Source organism: Aphelocoma coerulescens, chromosome 10, assembly GCF_041296385.1.
Source record: "Aphelocoma coerulescens isolate FSJ_1873_10779 chromosome 10, UR_Acoe_1.0, whole genome shotgun sequence".
In the NCBI taxonomy this organism is placed as follows: domain Eukaryota; kingdom Metazoa; phylum Chordata; class Aves; order Passeriformes; family Corvidae; genus Aphelocoma; species Aphelocoma coerulescens.
Window position 1 is genome coordinate 13,125,676 of NC_091024.1, and position 14,833 is coordinate 13,140,508.

Consider the following 14,833-nt stretch of genomic DNA (forward strand, 5'->3'; position numbering starts at 1 on the left):
TTTCTGTGTTTTGGACAGGTAACATAGCCACATCTTAACATCCTATTTTAAAAGACCAAAGGTTAAAACATTCTCAAAGGACAAACTATGGAAAAAATAGCTCCATGCTATGAGTCCCCTGTGCACCACAGTGGACGTTCTTTGAAACAGAGGGGGTCATAATCACTACCCATCGTACTTATCATCCCACTGTTACCAATATAACACAAGCTGGAGAGTTTTGCACAGTCAACATGAATAAGGAGTTAGAAGTAAAGAGCCAAGTAAGCAGGTGGGGATGCAGATGACTGCAAACCAAACGTGCAGTCCACTTTTACAGCTTAAAGATGCACAAGGTGAGCAAAGGATACCACCTTAAAGGCGCTGTTCTGCAGCAGTGCTGACGACAAAGCAGGAGGATGTATCTGCTATTACTGCTTCACATAAACTAGGCCTCTTAATATTTGAGTTAACATCATCCACTGTAAGAACTGCCCAGCTGGGTAGCCCAGGGACAATTTCATCCCTTGGGCAGCTCTTCAGGTCTTTCCTAATAAACCCACAACACTGAGACATGTCTGGCACTTCAGAGAGCAGTGCCAATGGTGCAGGAGGGAAGGGAGGGGGTTACATAATCTGAGTCTAGAACTGACCCACGCTGGAAATTGTACTGCCATTAGTAGAGTTTTCAGAGCACTCCAGAACAGCAGCTCCGACTGCAGACACAGGAAGGGCATACACCCCAGGCCATTTTATACAGTGACACACAACTCTGCAAGCCTTTTCCTTTTCTACACCCACTACAACAGTGATCAAATTTAGCCCCTAGCAGGATATTTGGAGCAGCAAGATCTCCTTCTGTATTGATTTTTTTTTTAATTGATATATTCTATTTCAAGCAGCAAAATTAGATTTTTCTGTCTAATTACTAATCAGGACATTTCCTGATTAGTAATTGTTTCAAAATCCCTTCCTATTAACAGTCATGCAAGTACATTTTAAAGCATGAACTAGCCAGATGTCCTTAAATGCATTAAAACCTTTTTAATATATAAACAGACCAATTTGTTATCTTCCATTCATGATCTTATTTTATAAGGAATCAATATTGTTTCAACAATGTCATGCTCTTTTCTCTTTTGCCTCAAAATACTTCTTTATAAGTCACAAAAATTCAGCATCTTCCAATTGCTATTGAGAATTTACATCAGAAATAGCTATCTCTATGATATTAATGTCTGAAGGTTGGTGCATCTACTGTCTCTAATTTCCCTCTCACTTTCTGCTCTTAGTTATCTGTTCACACCCCAGCAAACTGGAATGCATATTTTCATACTTTGCAAGTGGTTTTTACAAAGCAAAAGTCATTTATGAGGTATGGTGGTTTTCACAAAGCACAGTTCTTGGACTATGTGTACTGCTTGACCAGCAAGACACTTCTCAAAACTGAAGAGGTTCTAAAGCAGCTGCTGCCTTTACCATGCACCTGTTATTTAAGTGGCCTAAGAAGCCTCCTGCATGCATCTTCTTTGAGGCTGACCTCCTGCCTTCATGTGATCAGGTAACAGTTGCAGATAATCTTTTCTTTTTAGCTTTTAAAGAAAATAACATTTAGCAAAGCCTAAAAATAGTTGACAAAAGCAAAAGGGAACTAGTAAGGAAAGCACTCATTGATCTTCAAGGCACTTCCAGTTCCTAAAAAAAGGCACTGAGCTTCTACCAGGAAGACCTAGAGCTATGATCAAGAATATTTCCATTTCTTCAGTCCTTCAGGAGATTCATCTGACAGTTATGGGACCTCACAGACCAGGCACCAAGACCAGTACTGAGATAAGGCTCATTGAGGTTCAAGTCCAAGGACCACTCAAACATGAAAGTTTAAAAACACTATTATTCTCTGATGCAAGGAAAGATTTATTTCAGGTATTGAATTAGAAAAGAGACAGGGAGCTTTTCTCTACTTACGCTAAAAAAACCTCAAACCACTTTTTTCCATTTTGTCAAACTGACAACTATGATTTGAAACAAAGATCCTGTCTTTGGGCTATTCCCTGTCCACAGGGCTTTGAAAAGGCCACAAAGCCTCCTGGGATGTTAGGCGTAATTCCTTTCTGACTTGGATATGGAATTAAACATAGAATTAAACTGTTAAAAATGTGAAGACTTATTTCATCACTACACACCTGAGCCAGTATCACACTGACAGGAATGTTTTGGATCATAAATAGTAAAAAGCTATAGACAGGGTCTTCCCCTAGGCCAGCATAAATATAAGAAGTCAGTCCTTAAAATGTTTTTCTGTTATTTTCAAATGTTAGGGTGGATCCAGGGTCACATCTCCATTTTTTTTCTCTACTATGATGCTTAAAACAGTTTTATATAAGTGAAGGCTGTGTGTTTTTATGAAGTATGACATCTCAAAAACTACAGCTAAAGCATAAGACTTACAATGAGTCTAAAGGTCATGCTTCTCTGAACAAACACTCCAAACTGCCTACCATCTTAAGCTCAAAAACATCTGATTTTCTTAAGAACTCTAGGCCAAAGGCTTTAATAAGAAAAGAGATTCTAATGAAGAATATACTATTTTCTGAAAGCCTTGGGACAAAGAATAACCATGGCCTGACCCAGACACAGCCCAGTTATTAATTTGAGTAAAATATATTTATTTCCCCACACCTCTGTGTGAAAAGCAGAGTTCTGAGTGCACAGAACTCTGACCTCTCCATTAGCTCTGCATCCCAGCTTCCAAGCTCTCACTGCACAAGGCTATCACAGCATGTGCAAGAGCAGAGGCATTAAGCTCTCCCCACAGCACAGTGGACAGAAAAAAACTGCCAAGGAGCACAAGGATTTGTTTGCATTTGTCCTCTTGGAAGATTTCTTTGCTTTGACTATCCAGTTACTGACTTTTGCAGGCTATCTGCTTTCAATCAAACGAACCGATGACTTGGTTCAAGTCTCTGGCAAATCACTTCTAAAATCCTCTTAACTATCTTCATTTCTGTCTAGGTACAGCAATTTTTACTCTTTTCTATGGGCTTTACTAGGATGTATTTAAAGGATACTCATTTTTGCTGAATACTGCATCTTTCTCTGCAACTGTTTAATGAGTCTTCCTATCTCCTTTGTTATTTACAGGTATTTATATCTCTTTAATCTGTATGGTTGCTTAAATTCTGACCAAAGAGGTATTTCTCACTTTTGTCAAGTTTTCTTATTTTTAAATTACCATTTCTGAAATGCAGTGACAACTCTTCGGTTGTTGGTATAGTTCTATTTAAAGGAACCTTTGATCCCTAAAGTATTTTATTCTTTCAGGTAGCTTTGCAGGCACAGTTATATATTATTATTATTATTATTATATATAACAATACAGTTACATATTTAGGCTTCTCTTCCTTAATTTGAGAATGATGTTTTCACCTTTCTGATGCTTCTGGGCCCAAGGAGTAATTATTATCTGAGCTATTGAGAATTAGTGGCCCTAATGTGGAATTTTTACAAGTTTAAAGGTGGAGAGCCCAAGTCATCCATTCCATTTAGTTTTGTATCACTTTCTTCTCCAAGTAAGGTTTTACTTTTGTGGTAATAGCATCCCTAGTGCAGGCCCAGAGAGACTGTCAGCACCTGCTACCAGCCTCTTTTCCAATTCCTACTTTAAACAAATTCATGAACCCTGTGAGTTTTCAGTGGCAACATTCCGGTCCTTCTTGCCCCAGAAAATAAGGTTTTAAAAATGGTGATCCTAATTTAACTCAGCAACTGCAAACCTTCAGGGAAAACGATGGAAGATGACCTGTCTAGAACTCTCGGTGGAAAGGATAAAGAGGTTTATAAATCAAGGCTGTAAAACTGGAGCAAACACAAGCAGTACTAAAAGGCCAGAAGGAACGTGAAAAGAGGGACTGAGGCAAATACCAGAGCACAGTGAGAACAGCAGTGTGTTCCTGTATGAGTGCAGCACGGCTCCTTAGCACCCAGAAGGGTGGCAGAGAGGGAGGGGGACCAGGATCAAATCCCAGTGATTTCTTAGTGACAGTGGGACAAAACCCTAGTGTTTTCCTAATTACTCTGAGTTCAAGGATAGGTTTCTCCAAAAGCATTTCCAAGTAGTAGGATACATCTACCATGCCTTCTGCCAGTGTTGGAGTTGGCTGTACTTCTCAGCAGCCAGCTGGGCCAGCACCAGCACATGAAGGCACCCATAGACACAGCAAAACTTCCCACATTTCCCATCAGACAGGAGTGCAAAGGAGAAGGGACAAGCCAGGTCCGTCACTGAAAGTAAGGAAGAAATGCAACCAAGGCAATGTGAGAGAAGCTACATGAGCCAAATCCTGGTGCAAGATTCCTCTTCGTGCAGAGGGGATTTTTTCCTTCCAAACTGCCTCAGATCACATTCTTGCTCTGAACCAGACAGTAACCTGTTGTAAAAGGTACCAGCTGCCCCAAAAATGGATTCCTGGGAACCTGCTATTTTACCTCTGTTTTCAAGGCCTGGACAGGGGCACAAAGGCTGCTAACACCCTTATGGAGAACAGCATCAGTCCAGAGGCACCAATTCAGCAGGTGCCCTGCCTGTTATTCAGGTAGCAAATGCCACGATGCTCTACAGACAGGGAGCTGGTAGGACAACTCTGACAAAAATCACAGCAGGATCCTAAGAGAGAGACAACAGGCATCAGTGGCAAAAATGAGGATGTTGCAAATGGTAGGCAGGAGCTAAGCCTGGCAGAGAAACCAAAAGGAAGGTTGGAGAGAGGATAGAATTTAGAACTGGCAGTGGCACAAGTAAAATTGTCAAGACAACATACAGTTGGGAAGGTAGACAACACTCTGGATATACTTCCATGTTTATATGGCTGTGACATTGACTGGAGATGACTTGCTTAAAAAGAGGTACATTTTTATTAACCCATACCAGGGGTTAATGAAACCATCAGAGGTGCTTCGTTTCTTTGTGTAACATACAGAATTGGAAACCGAGATGTTGACATGCAGATACTTTTATGTAAGCAATGCAAAACAGCTCTGCCACATTTTGTGAGGCTGCAGAACCCATTACCTGTCAGGTTCAGGCAGATTTAACAGGCATTGTTTGGAGGCTTCTCTCACAATGGATCCAGGTTTGAAGACAAGCTAAAAATTATAGGAAAAACTAACAGTGACATGATCTAGTTACTACTACATGCAAAGATACCACAGAAATAACCATACACTATGATTACAGAATAGAAATTGCTCTTTCAGGCATATTTTAGATTTAAAGAGATAAAACATTAGTCCCTGCAAACTAGTTCTAGTAAATTGTGTGCATGTTTGGGATGTCATGGTTTCTAGACACTTTCTGCTTATAAGATCTGCTTAGTCAAGAAAAAGAAAAAGTAAGAGAAATATGCAAATGTTCTTTAGACATGGATCAAACAGGACATCCATTTCAGGCACTATTCCCTCCTGGGGTTATGCTCTTCTGTATGAGAAGACCAGCACTGCAGCACATGCTTTCCTGCAAAGATCTTGCTCAGATGAAACAAGAGAGGGAAAACAAAAAAGGGGTAGGGGTGTGGTGAGAGGAGGAAGGGAAATCAATAATCACTTTGAATTATTCATCCCCATGAAATAGGAATAAGAATGCAAGCAAATGCCATCTTTAGAACAGTGATCCCAGGAGAATTTTCTTTATAGAAGTCTGTCTACTGCAGGTTTTTTTCTACAGAATCATTAGTACTCACAAAAATTTCAGAGGCAAAGTAGGATTAGGTCAAACCCAAACCATTCACTTACCTGAAGGCACATATCATTGTAAATAATCATTGCAAATTTCTGCAATAGCTACTGTCAAAGTGAAGGCAGACAAAATCCAGAATAGGCCTCAGTGTACAAAAATGAATAAAACACTGAGATCAGGTCATCTGAAAGAAATATATGTCCTTGTCCTATTGTGTTGTTCAGAAATCTTTTTCCTTTTTCTTTTAAAAGCATCAGAAATTTAAGTCTCATCTAACTCAACCATCCTAAAAAGTCCCACAGATAAGGACCAGCATCACTCGAGCAAACCCCACTGTTTAAAATCAATTCAAAATGTATTCCACCAAAGCCATTTAACAAAGGCCTGAGAAATCAAAATCACTGAGTTATTCCCAAGCTACTACCTTAAGGACAGCCCAGACTTAGTATTTCTTTTTTAAAAGGTAACAAAGAAAAAAATCATTCACACCTACAAGGACACAAAGTACTAAAGAAAACAAAACAAAATATTCTTGTTTTACATTTTGACCTGAAGAAAGGTCCAACCATTCCCCAATGATCTTATCATTATTTTCCTTTTCTATCAAATTCAAGGGTAAATCTTCCTTCAAGGTCCATTCAAACAGATCTTGACCCCTTGAATATTCTATATGACAGACAGTACAGCAGGACTGGTTCAGCTCAATGTACTCCCTCCTCTGTCCTTGAAGGATAAGAAAGATTGTTCCAGGATAAACCCAGTTATTTTTTGCCTCCATATACACTTCAAGATTTTGAATTCCATTAACTGCCAGCAACATTTAATCACAGCATCTGGTTTTAGAAGCAAGAGTAACAATTTAGTAAGGCAAGTTCTAACTTTAGAAATGCAACCGGTGAATTCACAACTGGGGTGATTTCAACTCTATGAGATTTGAGCTAAGAAACTGGCAAAATTGCAAAGTTAATTATCTGTGGAAACCAAATGCAAAAAAAACCACAGGAAAAACCTCACCAAACATTATTTTTTGCTCTGTTTTGTATAAGGACTAATTCTGAGTAGAAAATAACTATATTGGTTTATTTCTAGTTGAATGATTATATCAGAACAGTCTGGTTTGTGAAGACTTACTCTCAAATAAGCATGCCTGCATCAGGAGTTCCCCCACTAGCATGTTACTGACAGCTTTGCTAGCAGCTCCCACACACACCAGACCTAAGCGATGACAGGAGAAAAAGCAGGTGGATCACAGCAGTGACCTGTACTGGCTTGGCTTTCCAGCAGTGTCCCACCACCACCCCTGCAGCAGAGAAGCCCCACACAGAACACCTATGGCAGATAATGCATTCTCCACTATTTACCACCATCAGAGAAGGAATTGGCTGTGCTGACTACTTTCCCTTAATGAACACATGTGCCTCTGTTTAGGCCCAGTTCTCTTCATAAATGACCTGGACATATGACTCAAAGGGATACCGAGTAAGTTTGCCAGTTACACTACATTAAGAGCAGCTGCTGCCTCCCTCAAAGGCAGAAGGCAGACAAGTCTTACAGAGAGGGCTTGACAATTCAGAGAGTTGGGGAATCACCAACCATATGAAGTTTGAGGACAGGTGTTGGATTCTAAACCTGGAATGGGGTGACCCTGGATGTATGGACAGACTGGGGAATGAGAGGCTGGAGAGCAGCATTGTGAGAAGGGACCTGCAGGTCCTGGCTGATGGCAAGTTGAATATGTCAGCAGTGCCCTGGCAGCCAGGATGGCCAACAGCATCCGGGGGGGCATCAGGCACAGCATCGCCAGCTGGGTGAGGGACGTGATTGTCCTGCTCTGCTCTGCACTGCTGTGGCCTCACCTCAAGTCCTGGAGGCAGTTTAGGGTATCACATACAAGAAAGATCTGGGGCTATTAGAGAGCATCCAAAGGAGAGCAACAGAGATGGTGAAAAGTCTAGGTGAGAAGCCATCCTGAGGTCAAACCTCACCAGGGTCTGCAGCTTCCTCATGAAGGGCAGCACTGATCTCTGCTCTCTGTGACAGGACCTGAGGGATGGGCTGGAGCTGTGTCAGTGGAGGTTTAGGCTGGGTACTAGCAAAAGGTTCTTCCCCCAGAGGGTGGTCAGGCACTGGAACAGGCTCCCCAGGGCAGTGGTCACAGTCCCAATGCTGCCAGAGCTCAAGGAGTGTTTAGACAACAATCTCAGACAGATGGTGGGATTTTGGGGTGCCCTGTGCAGGGCCAGGGGTTGGACTTGATGATCTTTGTAGGTCCATTCCAACTCAGGATATTCTATGATTCTATGATAATTACCTACGGTTTATAATAGACCCGTCATATGTTCACATAAAAAAAACCACCTTACCTGAAAAAAGTCTACATAACACAAAAATCCTAGCACCTCCCCCAAAAAACCCACAAGCAATAGCTAAAACATGCATTTGGTTTAAAATGAAAATAGGAGCTATCTTCAGGCAATGACTTCATTTTCTTTGCAGTGTTCTTAGTATTCCAAAGCTCAAACTCAGGAACTGACCCATTTGTTCCACTACTGCTTCATACAGACCAGCAGGATAAAGCAAAAAGTAAAAAGAAATTACAGGTGGATTAGGGAACTGGTATGGATCCTCTGCAGTAACACATGTCCTGGCAAGAAACCAGGAAAAGCTGATTTCCTGTCTACACAATCCCCCAAAGTTTCCAAATCAACTGGCAAGGCATTCCACTACACAGAAAAGAATGAAAACAAGTTGGTACTTCAAAAGAAAGATTCCTCTAGACCCGAGCCATTAATGATCCCCATTAACTCCACTTCAGAATTCCTGATTTTCTAGTACAAAGACTACTATGATTTCTTAATATCAAACAGAAAGCATGTCATCTCAGATTATCCAAGAAAGAAACAACATCAGATCAGGAGGGGAAAACGATGCCTCAAGTCCACAACTAAAGTTCTTACAGAGGGAGGAGAGAGGTGTATGTTCCAGCAACGCCATAGTTAACAGAGCAAGGCAAAATCCTGTAACTGAGCCAGTCAGACTGAGGGATATCTGTTTTCTAAGAAGGTAGGAATTATGGCATTAAAATTACAATAGCACATGACAACAATTAATCTTGGGGCAAAATAGGATTAACATGTTCCATCCACACTGTTTTTCTACTTTTCATAATCTGGACCGAGTGGAAGAATTTATTTCCCAAAATAGCAGCTCAGATTCTAGATGAGATCACTCCAGGAGTTCTGTTTGGACCCATTGCCTGCACAGGTGAAGCAGAGCAGCAGCCTTGTCCTCCTTGGCGAAGGGCCTGCCACAATCACCAGGGTATACGAGCACCTAGTGCTGATTGCATGGCCTGTTTCTCTGGCATCTGGCCCACAAATGCCACCCATTACTCTGTGCTGGGACAGTAAGATAGGACACATTTGCTGCCTGTGAGTGGCTTTCCACCCCACGAAGCCACCGTGGGAAGTGCAGCAGAACCTGACGGCCAAACCATGAGGTCACATACAGTAAAGGCTCAGCCCTGGTCCTCAGCCTACACCACTGGTGCACCCAAAACCACTTACCTGAGTGCAACACCTGGGTAAACAGGAACTGACAGCAGCTGGTCAGAGACTCACTCCTTGAGCCCACACCAATACCAGTGATTCTTTGAAAGCAAAGGAAAGGGAGCTGCATTCACAACATGGTAGAGGGAAACAGACCAAGAAATCTGTCAGAAAATTATACACAGCCGCTGAAACTCACATGTTAAAGATTATTTTCCTGCTTAATCCTGCTTCCCCTTTGCTCATCATATTTATCTTAGCAGGGTCCAGTTGACTAGGAGTAGAAAAGCCTACTCTAAGCCACTGCTTCTGGGCACACTAGAGAAAAGTGGACAGAACCAGAGTGAAATAATAAATAATGATACACATCATATTTATAAGGCTTTCCTTCCAAAATCTAGACAAAAAAATCACCAAAAGCTTGTATTAACTTGTACTAAGTATCTAGTTCCAACACCTCTGCTAAACATGGAACAATGTGAAGACTTCAAAAGCAGCATGTGTTAGAACTTCTCTTATTTAGGTCTCTACTCTGTTGCTGCAGCTGCCATGCTTACAATGCACATGGCCACCAAGAGAATGCTGCCTTTGTCAAACTAAAGAAATGTCACTGCAACACAAAAAAAATAAAACCAAACCCACAAATACCAGCAACCCTCCTTCCCCCCACAATATTCTGTGTGCAGCTACTGGGATGGACAACATGAAATAGCTGCCAGAGCACAGTTTGAAGAACTGTTCTGCATCACACAGATCATCCATAAACTGTTATCCAATGACTGACAGCTGCTAATATTGTAAGATGGAGAAAATGGTGTCTTCAACAGCCTTTGCTGGTTTTCTGCTGCTATTCGGTGGAAGCACATCCTCTTCCCACCCCTCCCCCTGCTTCTTTTTCCTTAACTGGTTCACTCAGTACTTTTGAACCATTCTTATTTTTTAGAAAACCGACATAGATAGGGAGGGACCTGTATGGGGGAAAGGGCAGTCAATTTGGCTTGATAGACCACTGATCTGAACTAGTAAGGCATTTCCTTTGATCTTACTTGCTTTTTAAAAGCTTAACAGAATCTTCACCATAGTTCTCAGCAAAGGAGGTTAACAGAAGGAGAGCAGCTGAGAAAAAATGGTTCTTTTATAGGAATGATGCTTTCCATGGGTATATCCTGTATGATTCATTGAGGCCTCAGCAATTTCAAATGTACAACAAATGTGTATAAAAATGTGAGTTGCAGAGGGTGAATTTAAAACTTACATTAATTTTAGGGCCCTTTCAGTCAGTAACAGTGTTTGGGCAGAACAGCACAAGAGCAAGAAACTGATGTTTGCTGAGCCTCTGCTGAGCTAAGTTCAAAATAGTTCACTGGGGCTTTGGTTTCTTATTTTCACACTGTAGCCTTTTGGGTCTCACAGTGAGAACCTCAAAACACATGGCAGGATCAAAGGAACCATTTGAAATACAACAGGCAAACAGAGATGAAGACTGACAACTCCCTGGCCTGCCAAAGCAGCGTCAGTATGCTGGCATCAGATGCATGAAATGCAGCCCATCTTCCCACCTACGCATGGGAAGCATCATTCCTATGAAAGAATCCATTTTTCACAGCTGCTCTGGTTCTGTTAAGCTCCTCTGCTGAATATTGAGGGGAAAATTCTGTTCAGTTTCTTACAAGCAAAGAGAACTCTGAGGGTGTGTAACGTCCAGACGAGCTCTCTTAGCACAAAAACAGAAACATGTAAGACCATATGTAAGACCATATATAAAAATGCTTCTTTTACCAACTTCAGCAGATGCTTTAATGCTATCTCATTTTAAAACTAAGCTCTCCAGGTCAAATAGAGCCAGAAACATTCAGTAAATATTTCTGTTCTGTAGGGGAAAGAAACTGAAATATATTTTAGAGACAATGAAATTTTCACAGCAACAGTGGTGGGAGATTGCAGCATTCAGACCAAGCCTATACAAAAGATAATTTCTGTACAAGATCTAAGATTGACTAAGCTCCCAGCTTCCAATCTGAGCTCCACTACTCTGGCATTTAAGTCCTAGGAGACTGGAAAACCCATCAGCAGTAAAGATTCAAACAGAATACTAAATTAATGTCAATCAGCATGGCTTTACAGAAAAGATGACCTTCCTTCTTAATAAAAACCAAATAAGCTTGTCAAAATCTCAAAGGTTGTCTTGATATAGTGCAATCATTATTTTATAAATCATGTCATATAAGCCTACACCATGACTTGTGCTGCTCACTGTATTCATAGACTATATGAAAAGGAGGAAAGGAGACTGGTGGCAAAGCTTATGGATGGTACCAAGTATGGCTGTAGATGAACCGCCAGGGAAGCTTCACAATGCTGAGTTACATTTGCCCTTTTATTTATCAGTATAATTCACACATAAAATTACACTAACTATTGCTAACCAGAGCTAACTGTTACCACTGGGGTATCTTGAGGTTATGATAACCTTGGTTCTATTCAGGAGTCAGCTCACTGCTCAGCAGCAGTCAGAAAGCAATAGATATGTCAGAAATCTGCAAAGGAAGAAAAAAAAATCTTGTGCCACTGTGTAAATGCATAGCTCTAGCCCACTTTGAACACTACACACTTCTGTTCCCAGCATCCCAAAGAGGTAGATCTGGAAGGCATTAATAAGAAATATAAAATGAAAGGTCTGGAATAGTTTCCATATAAGAAACCATTAGGTAAGTCTGGCCTGTACAGACTGGAGAAATCATGTGAAGGCAAATATGCCAGACCTATAACACAACCAGATTGGACAGAATTGCCCAATATAGGAAGATATATCAAAATGAGACCAGGCAAGAATAAGAATCCAAGCAAATAAGATGTGGTTGCAGGTTTCTTCCTATGAGAGGTCAATGAACTGTTCTATTCCTTGCTTCCTCTACTGGTAGGGAAAACCTGAAAAACTTTATGGAAGTTGAAAAGTGACGTTACTAAACAGACAGAAAACTGTCCTGGGTTGCAGTGTATTCTATTACCATCCTCATGAGCCGTTGAAATCAGGTGGGGCAGTGTTTTCCTTGCCTCCTCCCCCCAGACTATCTTGCTGTTAATGGCCCATCATTGTCCTGCCCCATGACTCAGAGATAACTCCCTCCAGACTATCTTCTGTTAACGAGCCTAATCAACACTTGGCCTCATGACTCATTACCCCATTGTGAGATGCTCCAACCAGAGGGAGGAACCAAGCATCCCATCGTGGATATAATCTGGGACTCTGAACACCAGAGACAACCCTTCTCCACTGGATTTCCAGAGCACAGGAGCTACACAGCCGCCACTGGACCTTCTGAGGAAGAGCAGACCTTTTTTTCTACAGGATCACTGCTTCAGAGGACTGCAACCACTATTCTACCAGACTGCTACCACCACCCTGCCTAACAGGGACTCAGGCTGTATCTTGACTCTGTCAGTTTGAACCAGTGTTTTCTTTTAGTCTTTCTTTTTTCCCTTTTCTTTAATTTTCCCCATTAAATTGTTATTCTGACTTGGTGCCTCCCACTGGTTTGTTTTCAAACTAGCACAAAAACATAACCTCTCCATGAGCAGGAAAGAGATATTAGCCAGGATAGTACAAGGAAAAAGTATTTTATGCACTCATCTTACACTCCTGCCCACGCATCCATTTTTTTGTCACTGTGCTGGCTGTACCTGTGGCTTGAGCCAGTACAACTACCCACCCTAACATACAGCAGCCTTAGAGAAGATATATTCCTACAGAACACACAAGTAACTCATTAAAGTATGTCTAACTGGTAGATCCTGGAGGTGCTTGCAAGTCCCACAGAGATATTCTTTACCAGTTATTTGGGAGAAAAATCTAAAGATGTTTGTGACAGGAATCAGCTGGAAAGAGCAATGCTTGGGATTATTGCAGCCACATGTATCAACAAGAAACATGGGCCGTGCTTACAGCCTGGGAAGCTATTTTAGTAGACTGCAATTCATGGGATCTTTGAGGTCATGCTCAGTGTGGTTACTATGAGAGTAAATAGAGCCCTCAAGCACACAAGGAAGAAGCACAGAAGCTGACAAGTGCTTGCTTTTGTTGTATTTCTCTGGTCAAAAGTATGTTGGCAGACAAATGGTACAGGACAATTAATTGCTCAAGGACTAGAAATTGCAAAAGTCCAAAGAATCATTGTTGCATCTGTGGGGGAAAAAAAAATAATGTTAGCCACTGACTTTTTTTCTACCTGAACATGCAAATTTAGAATATAGTAGTACTTTTATTAACAGCCAAGAGCTGAACAAAATCCATCACTCTATGATCTATGTTACAGAAATCTCTCTAGCAAGAGGCCACAGCTGTGGGGAACATACACTTTCACTGTAATCTAATTTTCACAAGCAATTGGTCTTTTTCCTCCTGTCTAGAACAGCTTTTGCTTGAACACACAAACTTATCATCTTTACTACCTAGAAGCTACAATTTGAATAAATAAGGCAGCTTTTTTTACTGTCATGCACTTAAGACTCACCACTGAAGACTAACTAAGCAGTGCAGTAGGAAAAAGCATACGGCACAAGCTGACGTTCCAAGACATTCCAAGTTCCACGAAGAAGTTGAATCACTTGTACAAGTAAAAACATTGACCTATGGGATATTTGTTAGTGTAAAAGGAGGATCAAATGCAGGCTTTGAGAGAAAGATGTGCACGGTGGGCTTGTGCATTTGCCTTTTCTTCTTATCAGATTTGTAACTTAATACAACCTGGTTTGTGCAAGGACTAAAAGTCCCTGTCCTTTCACAGTTGCAAAGCTGAATACATAGAAGCACAGAACAGCCAAGGTTTGAAGGGGCCTCAAAAGATCATCTGGTTCAACTTCATGGGAAATGAAACATAGATTATACATCTAGCACCCTGTCCAATTACATCTTGAAAACCTTCAGTGATGGGACTCTCCCATGTCCCTGGGAGGTTTTTCCCTGTTACTGATTTTTCTCACAGTAAAAAAAAAAAATTCTTACCTGACTTGAACACTCTCCCAATGCAACTTGCACTCATGGACCCTTGTGAAGGTAAAGCCTTCATCCTCTTTGTAGCTGCCTGTATGTTCCAGAAAGGCAGTAACACCGAATTCTTCTCCTAGTCTGAGTTAAAAGCCTTCTAGGAGTGCTCATCCAAAAGACAGCTGCCTTCAGGAACTGCAACGGAACTTTGCCACATTCTCAGGGAGCTGTGGCAGATATATCTGTATCCTCAATTGGCACAAAGTGTAAAACAAAGGCATCAGTAGGATGTGAAGTATGAGTGTTAAGCTGAATATGAAAGGTTTCAGAGCCTGAAGGCCATCTGCTGACAAGGCAGCCAGTTATTCAGCTGTTACTGATGGCTTTCAGTATAAAACATTATGTTTGCAGAGGAAAATGCAAGCTAATACTTGAAAATGCTTAATATTTCTCATAATCCTTTTACAGATGCAAGAAAAGTATATAATCAATGTTTCGTTATTTCAAGAATTTGTTCCATCAAATTCAACCTGCATGGTGTTTTTAATAGCTTGATTTTCAATTATGTCTTTAGTTATTTTTAAAAAGTTT